Here is a 20,429-nt window from a genome sequence, read left to right on the forward strand (position 1 = left end):
TCGAGAAATATACCTTACATTCCCAACAAAATAACACCGTGCCACTGTGTAGGCCATCCTGAGGATGTTAGGTTGAGTTGCCACAATGCTAGCAAATAAATAAATGAATAAATAAATAAATAAATAAATAAATAAATAAATAATCATTTGTTATTTAGCAGACGCTTTTATCCAAAGAGACCTACATGTCCTGATGTGTGTTGTACCTATAGGTTGAAAGACAAAATTAAACCGGAAACCAGTCTACAATACAACTAATGTATTTTGATAACTCGAGAAATATACTTGCCTGATGCAACTCAAAGTTACAAAATTCACCCAACTTTGCTGTTTCACTTTTTTTTTTTTTTCTTCTTTATTTTGGTTCATTTAACATTCCCAACAAAATGACACCGTGCCACGGTGTAGGTCATTCTGAGGATGTTAGGTCTAGTTGCTACAATGCAAGCTATAAATAAATAATCATTTGTTATTTAGCAGACGCTTTTATCCAAAGCGACCGACAAGTCCTGATTAGACTAAGCAGGAAACAGCCCTGGAGCAATGGGGTGTTAAGGGCATCCCCCAAGGGCCCAACAGCTGTGCGGATCTTATCGCAGCTACACCGGGGCTCGAACCGCCGACCTTGCCACTGCACTACAGGCTGGCCTCTTAAAAGTCAAATGGATTTGGCCACTTTACCGATCTTCTCTGTTCCAATGTTCCAATATGTTCCAATATTGGAGCCAATCAGAGGCCGTGCCTTGTTCCAATTTACAACTTTCACCAACTTTGACAAAGCGGCTCAGCCAATCAGATGGCCGGATTTGTTCCAAATTGAACACGTGTTTGTTCCAAATTCATCACGTGTTTAGCCGGCCAATTGTAGCTCTTCCTCCGTTTTGACTCAAATCGGCGCGTCGGCCATTGCTCCCGCATCGGTGAAAGGTAAGCTTTCAATGCGTTTTCTAATGAAATTTTTATTAAAATGAGAAGAATCATTTGTATTTTCATGTTAGCGATGGTCAGAGCAGGCTAGCTAGTTGGCTTTCGCGCTGTTCAATACGTTTATCGTTGCTGTTAATACACAGAACGAATGAATGAAAGAACTTTCCAGCTGTATAAACACATCATGTATGTATTTTTACATTAGAAATATATCGTAAGACAAAGCTGGCATGTCGCACATTTCGTTTTAATTACAAAACGTAATATTCTCTGGCTTGCAAGGCGGATAGCTGCTTGGCTATCTACCTACCTACCTCCATACCTCGATTCAGCGTGTGACTATACGAATAATGCAGCCTAATTACTCCCCCAATTTAATCATTTCTGTCGAAATGTTTTAAAAAGTGAGTCATTTCAGTGGTATAGTGTAGCTAGCTAGCTGTGGTTAGGTCTGTCAACTACTACATCTTGGTAGCCCCTGTGAAGTTAAATTAATTATTATTATTATTATTATTATTATTATTATTACTTTTAAATACTCTGTGTCACATAGCATGTTCATAAATCTTGTGATAAGCATGTTTTTCCTGTGTGCACAGCCTCACATTGCAGGGAACCTCAGTCGCAGACGGGCCGGGCGCTGCAGGACATCAGCTTGGACCATGACACTGCGAACATCTTAGACCAGGACACATGCCTCCCATGGGCATGCTCCATTTATTCTACTTATTTATGTGATTAAAATATCAGACCAGTGATCATTCTCATGTGACCGCGATAGCAGTCACTCTAGAAGCCAGTGAAAAATATATTTTCATACATATTGAACAGCAGAAAAACGCTCAGCTTTTAACACTAGGCGTCAGCATAGCTCCAGTTTAAGTTTGAGGACGTGCAAATCAGTCCTTGTTTTGTTTGATGGCAGTTTATTATCTACTGTTGGAACAATTGCCGAATTTAGTTGCAGCAACAAGTAGGTCCCCATTCACGTCCATCTCTTGTACTCATGACATTTCTCCATGTTCTGCTGTGAACGAGTTGTGCCATATTTGTATTGTCATTATTATTATTATTATTAATAATAATATAATCATTTTTAAAAATCACAACGGTGCTCCCTTTCTGCATTTTGTACTATCAAATAAAATTTCTGCCTGGAAAAGAAATGAAATTGGACAATGAGTAGCAAAACATTCTCAAGAACTGAATTCGAGTTTGCTAGACCTGGATATATGAACAGTCACAAAATATTAGGAGATACCCTCGTGATACTCAGTGTCGTCAGAGTAACAGACAACAGCGATTCGTCTCATTTAAAGTTTTATTTCCAATATACACTCAAGGTGGTGTGCAGTGCACAAAGAAACATTTGCATCAATCAACGGAGGGGGAAAAAAGTGCCAAGTTGCAAGTCTAAAGCAAACAACCATCCAAAAATGAGCCCTTGCTCTTTGAAATTGGGGTTTATTTGATCAGAGGGAAGATGGCCAGCTACTGGCCCACCAGTGGGCCACACAAGCATACCACACCTCACGCAGAGCATCCGCCCATGTCCAGGCACTTGTCCGCTGGCGTATGAAGCCTTTTTCAAAGACGAGTCACCTCAGTGGCCTGTTGTACTCCTTGAAATGGGAACAATACAGAGAACCTGTTCTACTCTTTAAAATAGGACCGAGATGGATATTTTATTTAAAAAAAAAAAAAAAAAAAGGTCGGCAGAGATGGAGATTCTATTTTTAAAATAGGACAGAGTTTCACTTTATTAGGTTTATCTCTACACTCGTACTTAAGACCACCAATTTGCCGTGACGTCACAGTAGCCTGTGCTATCACAACAGCCGTTGCCCTCTAGCGGTTCATACACACTCAGTGACCACTTTATTAGGTACACCTGTCCACCAGCCTGTAAATGCAAATATTTGGCCCACCCATTTCCTGTGCCGTCACAATAGCCTGTGATGTCACAATAGCCTCTGCCCTCGAGCAGAGTTAGTGGACACTCGGTGACCACTTTATTAGGTACACCCGGACAGCAGCTTGTATAAATGAAAATAGAACTTTCTGTTTTACAAAAATCACAAAACATGTTACCCTGGAGCTCAGGTAAGGCACAGAATCACCAATAAATGTTACCTGGACCTCAGGCAAGGCACAAAATATGCACCGCTTCACAAAAAATGTTACCCAGAGCTCAGGTTAGGCATGAAAATATCAACTGGTGCGCAGGTAAGGTTAAAAATATGGAACGCTTCACGAATTTGCGTGTCATCCTTGCGCAGGGGCCATGCTAATCTTCTCTGTATCGTTCCAATTTTAGTATATGTGCTGCCGGAGCGAGCACAAGAGACCTACCTGAGCCTGCGCTACCTAAGGGGCGGGTTCTGGCCATGGTTCGCAGTCATGGACTGAGTGCGAAAGCATGCATAGCACGCGTGTGTGCCTCGTAAGGACAGCCTAAACTGGCAGCACTTACAAACAAGACAAATCTGCATCAGGAGGTTTATCAAACACAACCTCTCATGTTGAGCTGAACACATTTAGACATCAATGTCCCTCCGAGGCAGGCAAATGGAGTCCACGGATGTGCGCTGCCGACTTATGCAGCCGACTGCCTCGATCCTGCTATTGGCTGCACCCTCACAAAGAACTGCACTGTCACCACCTCCAGCCTGTCCGCTGCATGCTGTCCTCATCTCAGTCACCATCAGCTGAACATGCTTGAAAGATTCATCGCACACTGAAAGAAAAAGAAAAAACACAACAACAAAACAATAGTATTACTAGGTATAGGTAAGGTCAGGCCATCTGACAGCAAAAGGTAAAATCTGAAGAAAAGTAAACAAGGAGCCCGCCATCTTCAAATTCAAATACGGTACTTCCGGATCTCCCCGTACATTGCTAGTAATTGCCACCAGAGGTCAGTCGGCTCATTCCTTTCACAAGGGCTCTCCAGCTAGAAAAGGGAAAACCGTCAAAAAGACGGTGCATGCACGGAAGAGCCTTACTTTGATACAGTCTATGGGAAGAACATCGTTTACATACAATTAATAGAGACACTTGAGAAAAAAACAAAAAAACACTGCATGGTTTTTAATACCATATACAGTACGCCCGAAAGGTACTTTACACTATAACAGAAACTGGAGGCTGAGTTTTTCAAGGCAATTCATCAAAAGTTAATTTAGAGTAAGCACTCGAAATTCACTAAAAAGGACGAAAACGCGGAGGAAACGAGTTCTTCGAAACACGAGTGTTTGCTCAAAACAAACGTGGAAAGCAGCATTCCCTCTTTGACCACTCAGCAGACTGCCGTGTGTGTATATCCAACCAAAGCAAGCTGAGTGGTTCTTCTGCGTTGTCGTTTTCGTTAGCTAGCCACTATGGCACACGATTATTTACTTCTGTGGTGTAGGCTAACTTAACACGGCGACTTTTGGCGTCCGCTGGGCCTACGTGGGGGAAATGCCACGTTTTCCAGCATGGCCTCTGAAAATGTTGTGACAATTGTCTTTACCTGTGCCACGTACGGTGCTTCTCATCTACTTCCCCAATCTCTAAGCATGCAAAATGGCCAGACACATACAATAAGCGAGGCACCGGAGCACTAAATTACATCGCCTCGCCAAGGTAGCAAACGAGCTAGCTATAGCCGGCCTAGCACGTGGAAACAGTTTGCTCAGTAGCTGGATAATCCTCGCACAGCAGCCAAGCCTTCCAGAAAATGCAATAAATAGCCTACACGACTGTATTTACGACGTGTATCAGGAATAATCTTGTTAACAAGGGGGTTACTGTACGACGCGGAGGCGAAGGACTATGGCCACCAGTCGTTAGCTAGCAAGCGAACAAGTTGATTCCACACCAAGTTAACGTGACATGCGGACCGCCTACAGCAGGCAACCTTACCCGAGAGACGTCCGGCCGCAGTAGCACTGTTTTATGTGAGCACGCGTCCATATTGCACCGAACTGAAACAAGTGAAACTATTTGGAAAAATACAATATTATCTCCCGTAGGCGACGAAGCCATCTGTCCGTGTAGGCCGAGTGCAAATACAGGCGTGGCTACGCAAAACTTTATTTGTGTACCACGTTACAGACAGAACTACAACAGGGTGTGTCTTACGATTTCTTTTTAAAATGTCTACGGATTTGGAGTCGCGAAGACCCATCGGCAGGCTATTCCAAAGGCTAGAGCAGTAATAACCAAAAGACGCTGCATCACCATATGCCTTTAGGTTCTAGCCTCCGGGACAAGACTGTGGGCTATTGTGAAGCCTTCAATCTAATTTCGTTTTAAATTTCGTAAGACATGCATTTTTAATGAGACATCTGGAATATACCCCATGTACAAAGTTCCTTTTTTATTTTATTTTTTACTGTACTCAGAATGATATACCTGATCTTCATTCAGAACTATGTAAAGGGGAAAAAACGCGAATGGTTTTCAATGCTGCGAATGTTTCACCCAACAGAATTCACACAGCATTGCGGTTTCCCGTTCTTTCTTTTTCACATTACATTACATTACATTGCAGGCATTTAGCAGACGCTCTTATCCAGAGCGACGCACAATGAAGTGCGACGAGGACCCTGGAGGACAGACATTCTCAACAAAATAACACCGTGCCACTGTGTAGGCCTTCCTGAGGATGACGCTTTTATCCAAAGCTACCGACAAGTCCTGATGTGTGTTTCTATCGGGATGTGCGGTGTACCTACAGGTTCAAAGACAAAATAAAACCAGTCTACAATACAACTTATGTATTTTCATAACTCGAGAAATATACCTTACATTCCCAACAAAATAACACCGTGCCACTGTGTAGGCCATCCTGAGGATGTTAGGTTGAGTTGCCACAATGCTAGCAAATAAATAAATAAATAAATAAATAAATGAATAAATAAATAAATAAATAAATAAATAATCATTTGTTATTTAGCAGACGCTTTTATCCAAAGAGACCTACATGTCCTGATGTGTGTTGTACCTATAGGTTGAAAGACAAAATTAAACCGGAAACCAGTCTACAATACAACTAATGTATTTTGATAACTCGAGAAATATACTTGCCTGATGCAACTCAAAGTTACAAAATTCACCCAACTTTGCTGTTTCACTTTTTTTTTTTCTTCTTCTTTATTTTGGTTCATTTAACATTCCCAACAAAATGACACCGTGCCACGGTGTAGGTCATTCTGAGGATGTTAGGTCTAGTTGCTACAATGCAAGCTATAAATAAATAATCATTTGTTATTTAGCAGACGCTTTTATCCAAAGCGACCGACAAGTCCTGATTAGACTAAGCAGGAAACAGCCCTGGAGCAATGGGGTGTTAAGGGCATCCCCCAAGGGCCCAACAGCTGTGCGGATCTTATCGCAGCTACACCGGGGCTCGAACCGCCGACCTTGCCACTGCACTACAGGCTGGCCTCTTAAAAGTCAAATGGATTTGGCCACTTTACCGATCTTCTCTGTTCCAATGTTCCAATATGTTCCAATATTGGAGCCAATCAGAGGCCGTGCCTTGTTCCAATTTACAACTTTCACCAACTTTGACAAAGCGGCTCAGCCAATCAGATGGCCGGATTTGTTCCAAATTGAACACGTGTTTGTTCCAAATTCATCACGTGTTTAGCCGGCCAATTGTAGCTCTTCCTCCGTTTTGACTCAAATCGGCGCGTCGGCCATTGCTCCCGCATCGGTGAAAGGTAAGCTTTCAATGCGTTTTCTAATGAAATTTTTATTAAAATGAGAAGAATCATTTGTATTTTCATGTTAGCGATGGTCAGAGCAGGCTAGCTAGTTGGCTTTCGCGCTGTTCAATACGTTTATCGTTGCTGTTAATACACAGAACGAATGAATGAAAGAACTTTCCAGCTGTATAAACACATCATGTACGTATTTTTACATTAGAAATATATCGTAAGACAAAGCTGGCATGTCGCACATTTCGTTTTAATTACAAAACGTAATATTCTCTGGCTTGCAAGGCGGATAGCTGCTTGGCTATCTACCTACCTACCTCCATACCTCGATTCAGCGTGTGACTATACGAATAATGCAGCCTAATTACTCCCCCAATTTAATCATTTCTGTCGAAATGTTTTAAAAAGTGAGTCATTTCAGTGGTATAGTGTAGCTAGCTAGCTGTGGTTAGGTCTGTCAACTACTACATCTTGGTAGCCCCTGTGAAGTTAAATTAATTATTATTATTATTATTATTATTATTATTATTATTATTACTTTTAAATACTCTGTGTCACATAGCATGTTCATAAATCTTGTGATAAGCATGTTTTTCCTGTGTGCACAGCCTCACATTGCAGGGAACCTCAGTCGCAGACGGGCCGGGCGCTGCAGGACATCAGCTTGGACCATGACACTGCGAACATCTTAGACCAGGACACATGCCTCCCATGGGCATGCTCCATTTATTCTACTTATTTATGTGATTAAAATATCAGACCAGTGATCATTCTCATGTGACCGCGATAGCAGTCACTCTAGAAGCCAGTGAAAAATATATTTTCATACATATTGAACAGCAGAAAAACGCTCAGCTTTTAACACTAGGCGTCAGCATAGCTCCAGTTTAAGTTTGAGGACGTGCAAATCAGTCCTTGTTTTGTTTGATGGCAGTTTATTATCTACTGTTGGAACAATTGCCGAATTTAGTTGCAGCAACAAGTAGGTCCCCATTCACGTCCATCTCTTGTACTCATGACATTTCTCCATGTTCTGCTGTGAACGAGTTGTGCCATATTTGTATTGTCATTATTATTATTATTATTATTATTATTAATAATAATATAATCATTTTTAAAAATCACAACGGTGCTCCCTTTCTGCATTTTGTACTATCAAATAAAATTTCTGCCTGGAAAAGAAATGAAATTGGACAATGAGTAGCAAAACATTCTCAAGAACTGAATTCGAGTTTGCTAGACCTGGATATATGAACAGTCACAAAATATTAGGAGATACCCTCGTGATACTCAGTGTCGTCAGAGTAACAGACAACAGCGATTCGTCTCATTTAAAGTTTTATTTACAATATACACTCAAGGTGGTGTGCAGTGCACAAAGAAACATTTGCATCAATCAACGGAGGGGGAAAAAAGTGCCAAGTTGCAAGTCTAAAGCAAACAACCATCCAAAAATGAGCCCTTGCTCTTTGAAATTGGGGTTTATTTGATCAGAGGGAAGATGGCCAGCTACTGGCCCACCAGTGGGCCACACAAGCATACCACACCTCACGCAGAGCATCCGCCCATGTCCAGGCACTTGTCCGCTGGCGTATGAAGCCTTTTTCAAAGACGAGTCACCTCAGTGGCCTGTTGTACTCCTTGAAATGGGAACAATACAGAGAACCTGTTCTACTCTTTAAAATAGGACCGAGATGGATATTTTATTTAAAAAAAAAAAAAAAAAGGTCGGCAGAGATGGAGATTCTATTTTTAAAATAGGACAGAGTTTCACTTTATTAGGTTTATCTCTACACTCGTACTTAAGACCACCAATTTGCCGTGACGTCACAGTAGCCTGTGCTATCACAACAGCCGTTGCCCTCTAGCGGTTCATACACACTCAGTGACCACTTTATTAGGTACACCTGTCCACCAGCCTGTAAATGCAAATATTTGGCCCACCCATTTCCTGTGCCGTCACAATAGCCTGTGATGTCACAATAGCCTCTGCCCTCGAGCAGAGTTAGTGGACACTCGGTGACCACTTTATTAGGTACACCCGGACAGCAGCTTGTATAAATGAAAATAGAACTTTCTGTTTTACAAAAATCACAAAACATGTTACCCTGGAGCTCAGGTAAGGCACAGAATCACCAATAAATGTTACCTGGACCTCAGGCAAGGCACAAAATATGCACCGCTTCACAAAAAATGTTACCCAGAGCTCAGGTTAGGCATGAAAATATCAACTGGTGCGCAGGTAAGGTTAAAAATATGGAACGCTTCACGAATTTGCGTGTCATCCTTGCGCAGGGGCCATGCTAATCTTCTCTGTATCGTTCCAATTTTAGTATATGTGCTGCCGGAGCGAGCACAAGAGACCTACCTGAGCCTGCGCTACCTAAGGGGCGGGTTCTGGCCATGGTTCGCAGTCATGGACTGAGTGCGAAAGCATGCATAGCACGCGTGTGTGCCTCGTAAGGACAGCCTAAACTGGCAGCACTTACAAACAAGACAAATCTGCATCAGGAGGTTTATCAAACACAACCTCTCATGTTGAGCTGAACACATTTAGACATCAATGTCCCTCCGAGGCAGGCAAATGGAGTCCACGGATGTGCGCTGCCGACTTATGCAGCCGACTGCCTCGATCCTGCTATTGGCTGCACCCTCACAAAGAACTGCACTGTCACCACCTCCAGCCTGTCCGCTGCATGCTGTCCTCATCTCAGTCACCATCAGCTGAACATGCTTGAAAGATTCATCGCACACTGAAAGAAAAAGAAAAAACACAACAACAAAACAATAGTATTACTAGGTATAGGTAAGGTCAGGCCATCTGACAGCAAAAGGTAAAATCTGAAGAAAAGTAAACAAGGAGCCCGCCATCTTCAAATTCAAATACGGTACTTCCGGATCTCCCCGTACATTGCTAGTAATTGCCACCAGAGGTCAGTCGGCTCATTCCTTTCACAAGGGCTCTCCAGCTAGAAAAGGGAAAACCGTCAAAAAGACGGTGCATGCACGGAAGAGCCTTACTTTGATACAGTCTATGGGAAGAACATCGTTTACATACAATTAATAGAGACACTTGAGAAAAAAACAAAAAAACACTGCATGGTTTTTAATACCATATACAGTACGCCCGAAAGGTACTTTACACTATAACAGAAACTGGAGGCTGAGTTTTTCAAGGCAATTCATCAAAAGTTAATTTAGAGTAAGCACTCGAAATTCACTAAAAAGGACGAAAACGCGGAGGAAACGAGTTCTTCGAAACACGAGTGTTTGCTCAAAACAAACGTGGAAAGCAGCATTCCCTCTTTGACCACTCAGCAGACTGCCGTGTGTGTATATCCAACCAAAGCAAGCTGAGTGGTTCTTCTGCGTTGTCGTTTTCGTTAGCTAGCCACTATGGCACACGATTATTTACTTCTGTGGTGTAGGCTAACTTAACACGGCGACTTTTGGCGTCCGCTGGGCCTACGTGGGGGAAATGCCACGTTTTCCAGCATGGCCTCTGAAAATGTTGTGACAATTGTCTTTACCTGTGCCACGTACGGTGCTTCTCATCTACTTCCCCAATCTCTAAGCATGCAAAATGGCCAGACACATACAATAAGCGAGGCACCGGAGCACTAAATTACATCGCCTCGCCAAGGTAGCAAACGAGCTAGCTATAGCCGGCCTAGCACGTGGAAACAGTTTGCTCAGTAGCTGGATAATCCTCGCACAGCAGCCAAGCCTTCCAGAAAATGCAATAAATAGCCTACACGACTGTATTTACGACGTGTATCAGGAATAATCTTGTTAACAAGGGGGTTACTGTACGACGCGGAGGCGAAGGACTATGGCCACCAGTCGTTAGCTAGCAAGCGAACAAGTTGATTCCACACCAAGTTAACGTGACATGCGGACCGCCTACAGCAGGCAACCTTACCCGAGAGACGTCCGGCCGCAGTAGCACTGTTTTATGTGAGCACGCGTCCATATTGCACCGAACTGAAACAAGTGAAACTATTTGGAAAAATACAATATTATCTCCCGTAGGCGACGAAGCCATCTGCCCGTGTAGGCCGAGTGCAAATACAGGCGTGGCTACGCAAAACTTTATTTGTGTACCACGTTACAGACAGAACTACAACAGGGTGTGTCTTACGATTTCTTTTTAAAATGTCTACGGATTTGGAGTCGCGAAGACCCATCGGCAGGCTATTCCAAAGGCTAGAGCAGTAATAACCAAAAGACGCTGCATCACCATATGCCTTTAGGTTCTAGCCTCCGGGACAAGACTGTGGGCTATTGTGAAGCCTTCAATCTAATTTCGTTTTAAATTTCGTAAGACATGCATTTTTAATGAGACATCTGGAATATACCCCATGTACAAAGTTCCTTTTTTATTTTATTTTTTACTGTACTCAGAATGATATACCTGATCTTCATTCAGAACTATGTAAAGGGGAAAAAACGCGAATGGTTTTCAATGCTGCGAATGTTTCACCCAACAGAATTCACACAGCATTGCGGTTTCCCGTTCTTTCTTTTTCACATTACATTACATTACATTGCAGGCATTTAGCAGACGCTCTTATCCAGAGCGACGCACAATGAAGTGCGACGAGGACCCTGGAGGACAGACATTCTCAACAAAATAACACCGTGCCACTGTGTAGGCCTTCCTGAGGATGACGCTTTTATCCAAAGCTACCGACAAGTCCTGATGTGTGTTTCTATCGGGATGTGCGGTGTACCTACAGGTTCAAAGACAAAATAAAACCAGTCTACAATACAACTTATGTATTTTCATAACTCGAGAAATATACCTTACATTCCCAACAAAATAACACCGTGCCACTGTGTAGGCCATCCTGAGGATGTTAGGTTGAGTTGCCACAATGCTAGCAAATAAATAAATGAATAAATAAATAAATAAATAAATAAATAAATAAATAATCATTTGTTATTTAGCAGACGCTTTTATCCAAAGAGACCTACATGTCCTGATGTGTGTTGTACCTATAGGTTGAAAGACAAAATTAAACCGGAAACCAGTCTACAATACAACTAATGTATTTTGATAACTCGAGAAATATACTTGCCTGATGCAACTCAAAGTTACAAAATTCACCCAACTTTGCTGTTTCACTTTTTTTTTTTTTTCTTCTTTATTTTGGTTCATTTAACATTCCCAACAAAATGACACCGTGCCACGGTGTAGGTCATTCTGAGGATGTTAGGTCTAGTTGCTACAATGCAAGCTATAAATAAATAATCATTTGTTATTTAGCAGACGCTTTTATCCAAAGCGACCGACAAGTCCTGATTAGACTAAGCAGGAAACAGCCCTGGAGCAATGGGGTGTTAAGGGCATCCCCCAAGGGCCCAACAGCTGTGCGGATCTTATCGCAGCTACACCGGGGCTCGAACCGCCGACCTTGCCACTGCACTACAGGCTGGCCTCTTAAAAGTCAAATGGATTTGGCCACTTTACCGATCTTCTCTGTTCCAATGTTCCAATATGTTCCAATATTGGAGCCAATCAGAGGCCGTGCCTTGTTCCAATTTACAACTTTCACCAACTTTGACAAAGCGGCTCAGCCAATCAGATGGCCGGATTTGTTCCAAATTGAACACGTGTTTGTTCCAAATTCATCACGTGTTTAGCCGGCCAATTGTAGCTCTTCCTCCGTTTTGACTCAAATCGGCGCGTCGGCCATTGCTCCCGCATCGGTGAAAGGTAAGCTTTCAATGCGTTTTCTAATGAAATTTTTATTAAAATGAGAAGAATCATTTGTATTTTCATGTTAGCGATGGTCAGAGCAGGCTAGCTAGTTGGCTTTCGCGCTGTTCAATACGTTTATCGTTGCTGTTAATACACAGAACGAATGAATGAAAGAACTTTCCAGCTGTATAAACACATCATGTATGTATTTTTACATTAGAAATATATCGTAAGACAAAGCTGGCATGTCGCACATTTCGTTTTAATTACAAAACGTAATATTCTCTGGCTTGCAAGGCGGATAGCTGCTTGGCTATCTACCTACCTACCTCCATACCTCGATTCAGCGTGTGACTATACGAATAATGCAGCCTAATTACTCCCCCAATTTAATCATTTCTGTCGAAATGTTTTAAAAAGTGAGTCATTTCAGTGGTATAGTGTAGCTAGCTAGCTGTGGTTAGGTCTGTCAACTACTACATCTTGGTAGCCCCTGTGAAGTTAAATTAATTATTATTATTATTATTATTATTATTATTATTATTATTATTATTACTTTTAAATACTCTGTGTCACATAGCATGTTCATAAATCTTGTGATAAGCATGTTTTTCCTGTGTGCACAGCCTCACATTGCAGGGAACCTCAGTCGCAGACGGGCCGGGCGCTGCAGGACATCAGCTTGGACCATGACACTGCGAACATCTTAGACCAGGACACATGCCTCCCATGGGCATGCTCCATTTATTCTACTTATTTATGTGATTAAAATATCAGACCAGTGATCATTCTCATGTGACCGCGATAGCAGTCACTCTAGAAGCCAGTGAAAAATATATTTTCATACATATTGAACAGCAGAAAAACGCTCAGCTTTTAACACTAGGCGTCAGCATAGCTCCAGTTTAAGTTTGAGGACGTGCAAATCAGTCCTTGTTTTGTTTGATGGCAGTTTATTATCTACTGTTGGAACAATTGCCGAATTTAGTTGCAGCAACAAGTAGGTCCCCATTCACGTCCATCTCTTGTACTCATGACATTTCTCCATGTTCTGCTGTGAACGAGTTGTGCCATATTTGTATTGTCATTATTATTATTATTATTAATAATAATATAATCATTTTTAAAAATCACAACGGTGCTCCCTTTCTGCATTTTGTACTATCAAATAAAATTTCTGCCTGGAAAAGAAATGAAATTGGACAATGAGTAGCAAAACATTCTCAAGAACTGAATTCGAGTTTGCTAGACCTGGATATATGAACAGTCACAAAATATTAGGAGATACCCTCGTGATACTCAGTGTCGTCAGAGTAACAGACAACAGCGATTCGTCTCATTTAAAGTTTTATTTACAATATACACTCAAAGTGGTGTGCAGTGCACAAAGAAACATTTGCATCAATCAACGGAGGGGGAAAAAAGTGCCAAGTTGCAAGTCTAAAGCAAACAACCATCCAAAAATGAGCCCTTGCTCTTTGAAATTGGGGTTTATTTGATCAGAGGGAAGATGGCCAGCTACTGGCCCACCAGTGGGCCACACAAGCATACCACACCTCACGCAGAGCATCCGCCCATGTCCAGGCACTTGTCCGCTGGCGTATGAAGCCTTTTTCAAAGACGAGTCACCTCAGTGGCCTGTTGTACTCCTTGAAATGGGAACAATACAGAGAACCTGTTCTACTCTTTAAAATAGGACCGAGATGGATATTTTATTTAAAAAAAAAAAAAAAAAAGGTCGGCAGAGATGGAGATTCTATTTTTAAAATAGGACAGAGTTTCACTTTATTAGGTTTATCTCTACACTCGTACTTAAGACCACCAATTTGCCGTGACGTCACAGTAGCCTGTGCTATCACAACAGCCGTTGCCCTCTAGCGGTTCATACACACTCAGTGACCACTTTATTAGGTACACCTGTCCACCAGCCTGTAAATGCAAATATTTGGCCCACCCATTTCCTGTGCCGTCACAATAGCCTGTGATGTCACAATAGCCTCTGCCCTCGAGCAGAGTTAGTGGACACTCGGTGACCACTTTATTAGGTACACCCGCACAGCAGCTTGTATAAATGAAAATAGAACTTTCTGTTTTACAAAAATCACAAAACATGTTACCCTGGAGCTCAGGTAAGGCACAGAATCACCAATAAATGTTACCTGGACCTCAGGCAAGGCACAAAATATGCACCGCTTCACAAAAAATGTTACCCAGAGCTCAGGTTAGGCATGAAAATATCAACTGGTGCGCAGGTAAGGTTAAAAATATGGAACGCTTCACGAATTTGCGTGTCATCCTTGCGCAGGGGCCATGCTAATCTTCTCTGTATCGTTCCAATTTTAGTATATGTGCTGCCGGAGCGAGCACAAGAGACCTACCTGAGCCTGCGCTACCTAAGGGGCGGGTTCTGGCCATGGTTCGCAGTCATGGACTGAGTGCGAAAGCATGCATAGCACGCGTGTGTGCCTCGTAAGGACAGCCTAAACTGGCAGCACTTACAAACAAGACAAATCTGCATCAGGAGGTTTATCAAACACAACCTCTCATGTTGAGCTGAACACATTTAGACATCAATGTCCCTCCGAGGCAGGCAAATGGAGTCCACGGATGTGCGCTGCCGACTTATGCAGCCGACTGCCTCGATCCTGCTATTGGCTGCACCCTCACAAAGAACTGCACTGTCACCACCTCCAGCCTGTCCGCTGCATGCTGTCCTCATCTCAGTCACCATCAGCTGAACATGCTTGAAAGATTCATCGCACACTGAAAGAAAAAGAAAAAACACAACAACAAAACAATAGTATTACTAGGTATAGGTAAGGTCAGGCCATCTGACAGCAAAAGGTAAAATCTGAAGAAAAGTAAACAAGGAGCCCGCCATCTTCAAATTCAAATACGGTACTTCCGGATCTCCCCGTACATTGCTAGTAATTGCCACCAGAGGTCAGTCGGCTCATTCCTTTCACAAGGGCTCTCCAGCTAGAAAAGGGAAAACCGTCAAAAAGACGGTGCATGCACGGAAGAGCCTTACTTTGATACAGTCTATGGGAAGAACATCGTTTACATACAATTAATAGAGACACTTGAGAAAAAAACAAAAAAACACTGCATGGTTTTTAATACCATATACAGTACGCCCGAAAGGTACTTTACACTATAACAGAAACTGGAGGCTGAGTTTTTCAAGGCAATTCATCAAAAGTTAATTTAGAGTAAGCACTCGAAATTCACTAAAAAGGACGAAAACGCGGAGGAAACGAGTTCTTCGAAACACGAGTGTTTGCTCAAAACAAACGTGGAAAGCAGCATTCCCTCTTTGACCACTCAGCAGACTGCCGTGTGTGTATATCCAACCAAAGCAAGCTGAGTGGTTCTTCTGCGTTGTCGTTTTCGTTAGCTAGCCACTATGGCACACGATTATTTACTTCTGTGGTGTAGGCTAACTTAACACGGCGACTTTTGGCGTCCGCTGGGCCTACGTGGGGGAAATGCCACGTTTTCCAGCATGGCCTCTGAAAATGTTGTGACAATTGTCTTTACCTGTGCCACGTACGGTGCTTCTCATCTACTTCCCCAATCTCTAAGCATGCAAAATGGCCAGACACATACAATAAGCGAGGCACCGGAGCACTAAATTACATCGCCTCGCCAAGGTAGCAAACGAGCTAGCTATAGCCGGCCTAGCACGTGGAAACAGTTTGCTCAGTAGCTGGATAATCCTCGCACAGCAGCCAAGCCTTCCAGAAAATGCAATAAATAGCCTACACGACTGTATTTACGACGTGTATCAGGAATAATCTTGTTAACAAGGGGGTTACTGTACGACGCGGAGGCGAAGGACTATGGCCACCAGTCGTTAGCTAGCAAGCGAACAAGTTGATTCCACACCAAGTTAACGTGACATGCGGACCGCCTACAGCAGGCAACCTTACCCGAGAGACGTCCGGCCGCAGTAGCACTGTTTTATGTGAGCACGCGTCCATATTGCACCGAACTGAAACAAGTGAAACTATTTGGAAAAATACAATATTATCTCCCGTAGGCGACGAAGCCATCTGCCCGTGTAGGCCGAGTGCAAATACAGGCGTGGCTACGCAAAACTTTATTTGTGTACCACGTTACAGACAGAACTACAACAGGGTGTGTCTTACGATTTCTTTTTAAAATGTCTACGGATTTGGAGTCGCGAAGACCCATCGGCAGGCTATTCCAAAGGCTAGAGCAGTAATAACCAAAAGACGCTGCATCACCATATGCCTTTAGGTTCTAGCCTCCGGGACAAGACTGTGGGCTATTGTGAAGCCTTCAATCTAATTTCGTTTTAAATTTCGTAAGACATGCATTTTTAATGAGACATCTGGAATATACCCCATGTACAAAGTTCCTTTTTTATTTTATTTTTTACTGTACTCAGAATGATATACCTGATCTTCATTCAGAACTATGTAAAGGGGAAAAAACGCGAATGGTTTTCAATGCTGCGAATGTTTCACCCAACAGAATTCACACAGCATTGCGGTTTCCCGTTCTTTCTTTTTCACATTACATTACATTACATTGCAGGCATTTAGCAGACGCTCTTATCCAGAGCGACGCACAATGAAGTGCGACGAGGACCCTGGAGGACAGACATTCTCAACAAAATAACACCGTGCCACTGTGTAGGCCTTCCTGAGGATGACGCTTTTATCCAAAGCTACCGACAAGTCCTGATGTGTGTTTCTATCGGGATGTGCGGTGTACCTACAGGTTCAAAGACAAAATAAAACCAGTCTACAATACAACTTATGTATTTTCATAACTCGAGAAATATACCTTACATTCCCAACAAAATAACACCGTGCCACTGTGTAGGCCATCCTGAGGATGTTAGGTTGAGTTGCCACAATGCTAGCAAATAAATAAATGAATAAATAAATAAATAAATAAATAAATAAATAAATAATCATTTGTTATTTAGCAGACGCTTTTATCCAAAGAGACCTACATGTCCTGATGTGTGTTGTACCTATAGGTTGAAAGACAAAATTAAACCGGAAACCAGTCTACAATACAACTAATGTATTTTGATAACTCGAGAAATATACTTGCCTGATGCAACTCAAAGTTACAAAATTCACCCAACTTTGCTGTTTCACTTTTTTTTTTTTTTCTTCTTTATTTTGGTTCATTTAACATTCCCAACAAAATGACACCGTGCCACGGTGTAGGTCATTCTGAGGATGTTAGGTCTAGTTGCTACAATGCAAGCTATAAATAAATAATCATTTGTTATTTAGCAGACGCTTTTATCCAAAGCGACCGACAAGTCCTGATTAGACTAAGCAGGAAACAGCCCTGGAGCAATGGGGTGTTAAGGGCATCCCCCAAGGGCCCAACAGCTGTGCGGATCTTATCGCAGCTACACCGGGGCTCGAACCGCCGACCTTGCCACTGCACTACAGGCTGGCCTCTTAAAAGTCAAATGGATTTGGCCACTTTACCGATCTTCTCTGTTCCAATGTTCCAATATGTTCCAATATTGGAGCCAATCAGAGGCCGTGCCTTGTTCCAATTTACAACTTTCACCAACTTTGACAAAGCGGCTCAGCCAATCAGATGGCCGGATTTGTTCCAAATTGAACACGTGTTTGTTCCAAATTCATCACGTGTTTAGCCGGCCAATTGTAGCTCTTCCTCCGTTTTGACTCAAATCGGCGCGTCGGCCATTGCTCCCGCATCGGTGAAAGGTAAGCTTTCAATGCGTTTTCTAATGAAATTTTTATTAAAATGAGAAGAATCATTTGTATTTTCATGTTAGCGATGGTCAGAGCAGGCTAGCTAGTTGGCTTTCGCGCTGTTCAATACGTTTATCGTTGCTGTTAATACACAGAACGAATGAATGAAAGAACTTTCCAGCTGTATAAACACATCATGTATGTATTTTTACATTAGAAATATATCGTAAGACAAAGCTGGCATGTCGCACATTTCGTTTTAATTACAAAACGTAATATTCTCTGGCTTGCAAGGCGGATAGCTGCTTGGCTATCTACCTACCTACCTCCATACCTCGATTCAGCGTGTGACTATACGAATAATGCAGCCTAATTACTCCCCCAATTTAATCATTTCTGTCGAAATGTTTTAAAAAGTGAGTCATTTCAGTGGTATAGTGTAGCTAGCTAGCTGTGGTTAGGTCTGTCAACTACTACATCTTGGTAGCCCCTGTGAAGTTAAATTAATTATTATTATTATTATTATTATTATTATTATTATTATTATTATTATTATTATTACTTTTAAATACTCTGTGTCACATAGCATGTTCATAAATCTTGTGATAAGCATGTTTTTCCTGTGTGCACAGCCTCACATTGCAGGGAACCTCAGTCGCAGACGGGCCGGGCGCTGCAGGACATCAGCTTGGACCATGACACTGCGAACATCTTAGACCAGGACACATGCCTCCCATGGGCATGCTCTATTTATTCTACTTATTTATGTGATTAAAATATCAGACCAGTGATCATTCTCATGTGACCGCGATAGCAGTCACTCTAGAAGCCAGTGAAAAATATATTTTCATACATATTGAACAGCAGAAAAACGCTCAGCTTTTAACACTAGGCGTCAGCATAGCTCCAGTTTAAGTTTGAGGACGTGCAAATCAGTCCTTGTTTTGTTTGATGGCAGTTTATTATCTACTGTTGGAACAATTGCCGAATTTAGTTGCAGCAACAAGTAGGTCCCCATTCACGTCCATCTCTTGTACTCATGACATTTCTCCATGTTCTGCTGTGAACGAGTTGTGCCATATTTGTATTGTCATTATTATTATTATTATTAATAATAATATAATCATTTTTAAAAATCACAACGGTGCTCCCTTTCTGCATTTTGTACTATCAAATAAAATTTCTGCCTGGAAAAGAAATGAAATTGGACAATGAGTAGCAAAACATTCTCAAGAACTGAATTCGAGTTTGCTAGACCTGGATATATGAACAGTCACAAAATATTAGGAGATACCCTCGTGATACTCAGTGTCGTCAGAGTAACAGACAACAGCGATTCGTCTCATTTAAAGTTTTATTTACAATATACACTCAAGGTGGTGTGCAGTGCACAAAGAAACATTTGCATCAATCAACGGAGGGGGAAAAAAGTGCCAAGTTGCAAGTCTAAAGCAAACAACCATCCAAAAATGAGCCCTTGCTCTTTGAAATTGGGGTTTATTTGATCAGAGGGAAGATGGCCAGCTACTGGCCCACCAGTGGGCCACACAAGCATACCACACCTCACGCAGAGCATCCGCCCATGTCCAGGCACTTGTCCGCTGGCGTATGAAGCCTTTTTCAAAGACGAGTCACCTCAGTGGCCTGTTGTACTCCTTGAAATGGGAACAATACAGAGAACCTGTTCTACTCTTTAAAATAGGACCGAGATGGATATTTTATTTAAAAAAAAAAAAAAAAAAGGTCGGCAGAGATGGAGATTCTATTTTTAAAATAGGACAGAGTTTCACTTTATTAGGTTTATCTCTACACTCGTACTTAAGACCACCAATTTGCCGTGACGTCACAGTAGCCTGTGCTATCACAACAGCCGTTGCCCTCTAGCGGTTCATACACACTCAGTGACCACTTTATTAGGTACACCTGTCCACCAGCCTGTAAATGCAAATATTTGGCCCACCCATTTCCTGTGCCGTCACAATAGCCTGTGATGTCACAATAGCCTCTGCCCTCGAGCAGAGTTAGTGGACACTCGGTGACCACTTTATTAGGTACACCCGGACAGCAGCTTGTATAAATGAAAATAGAACTTTCTGTTTTACAAAAATCACAAAACATGTTACCCTGGAGCTCAGGTAAGGCACAGAATCACCAATAAATGTTACCTGGACCTCAGGCAAGGCACAAAATATGCACCGCTTCACAAAAAATGTTACCCAGAGCTCAGGTTAGGCATGAAAATATCAACTGGTGCGCAGGTAAGGTTAAAAATATGGAACGCTTCACGAATTTGCGTGTCATCCTTGCGCAGGGGCCATGCTAATCTTCTCTGTATCGTTCCAATTTTAGTATATGTGCTGCCGGAGCGAGCAC

General features: G+C 42.2%; 4 non-coding genes across 4 annotated transcripts; all 4 read right to left on the reverse strand.

The window, feature by feature from the left end:
* Window positions 1-3,161: 3,161 nt before the first annotated feature.
* LOC133112663 (U6 spliceosomal RNA) lies at window positions 3,162-3,268 on the reverse strand. Its single transcript, XR_009705481.1, has one exon. It is a non-coding gene; the product is annotated as a U6 spliceosomal RNA (small nuclear RNA).
* A 5,617-nt stretch (window positions 3,269-8,885) lies between these two features.
* On the reverse strand, window positions 8,886-8,992 carry LOC133112664 (U6 spliceosomal RNA). Its single transcript, XR_009705482.1, has one exon. It is a non-coding gene; the product is annotated as a U6 spliceosomal RNA (small nuclear RNA).
* A 5,607-nt stretch (window positions 8,993-14,599) lies between these two features.
* Window positions 14,600-14,706, reverse strand: LOC133112665 (U6 spliceosomal RNA). Its single transcript, XR_009705483.1, has one exon. It is a non-coding gene; the product is annotated as a U6 spliceosomal RNA (small nuclear RNA).
* A 5,616-nt stretch (window positions 14,707-20,322) lies between these two features.
* LOC133112666 (U6 spliceosomal RNA) lies at window positions 20,323-20,429 on the reverse strand. Its single transcript, XR_009705484.1, has one exon. It is a non-coding gene; the product is annotated as a U6 spliceosomal RNA (small nuclear RNA).

Source organism: Conger conger, chromosome 15, assembly GCF_963514075.1.
Source record: "Conger conger chromosome 15, fConCon1.1, whole genome shotgun sequence".
NCBI lineage: Eukaryota > Metazoa > Chordata > Actinopteri > Anguilliformes > Congridae > Conger > Conger conger.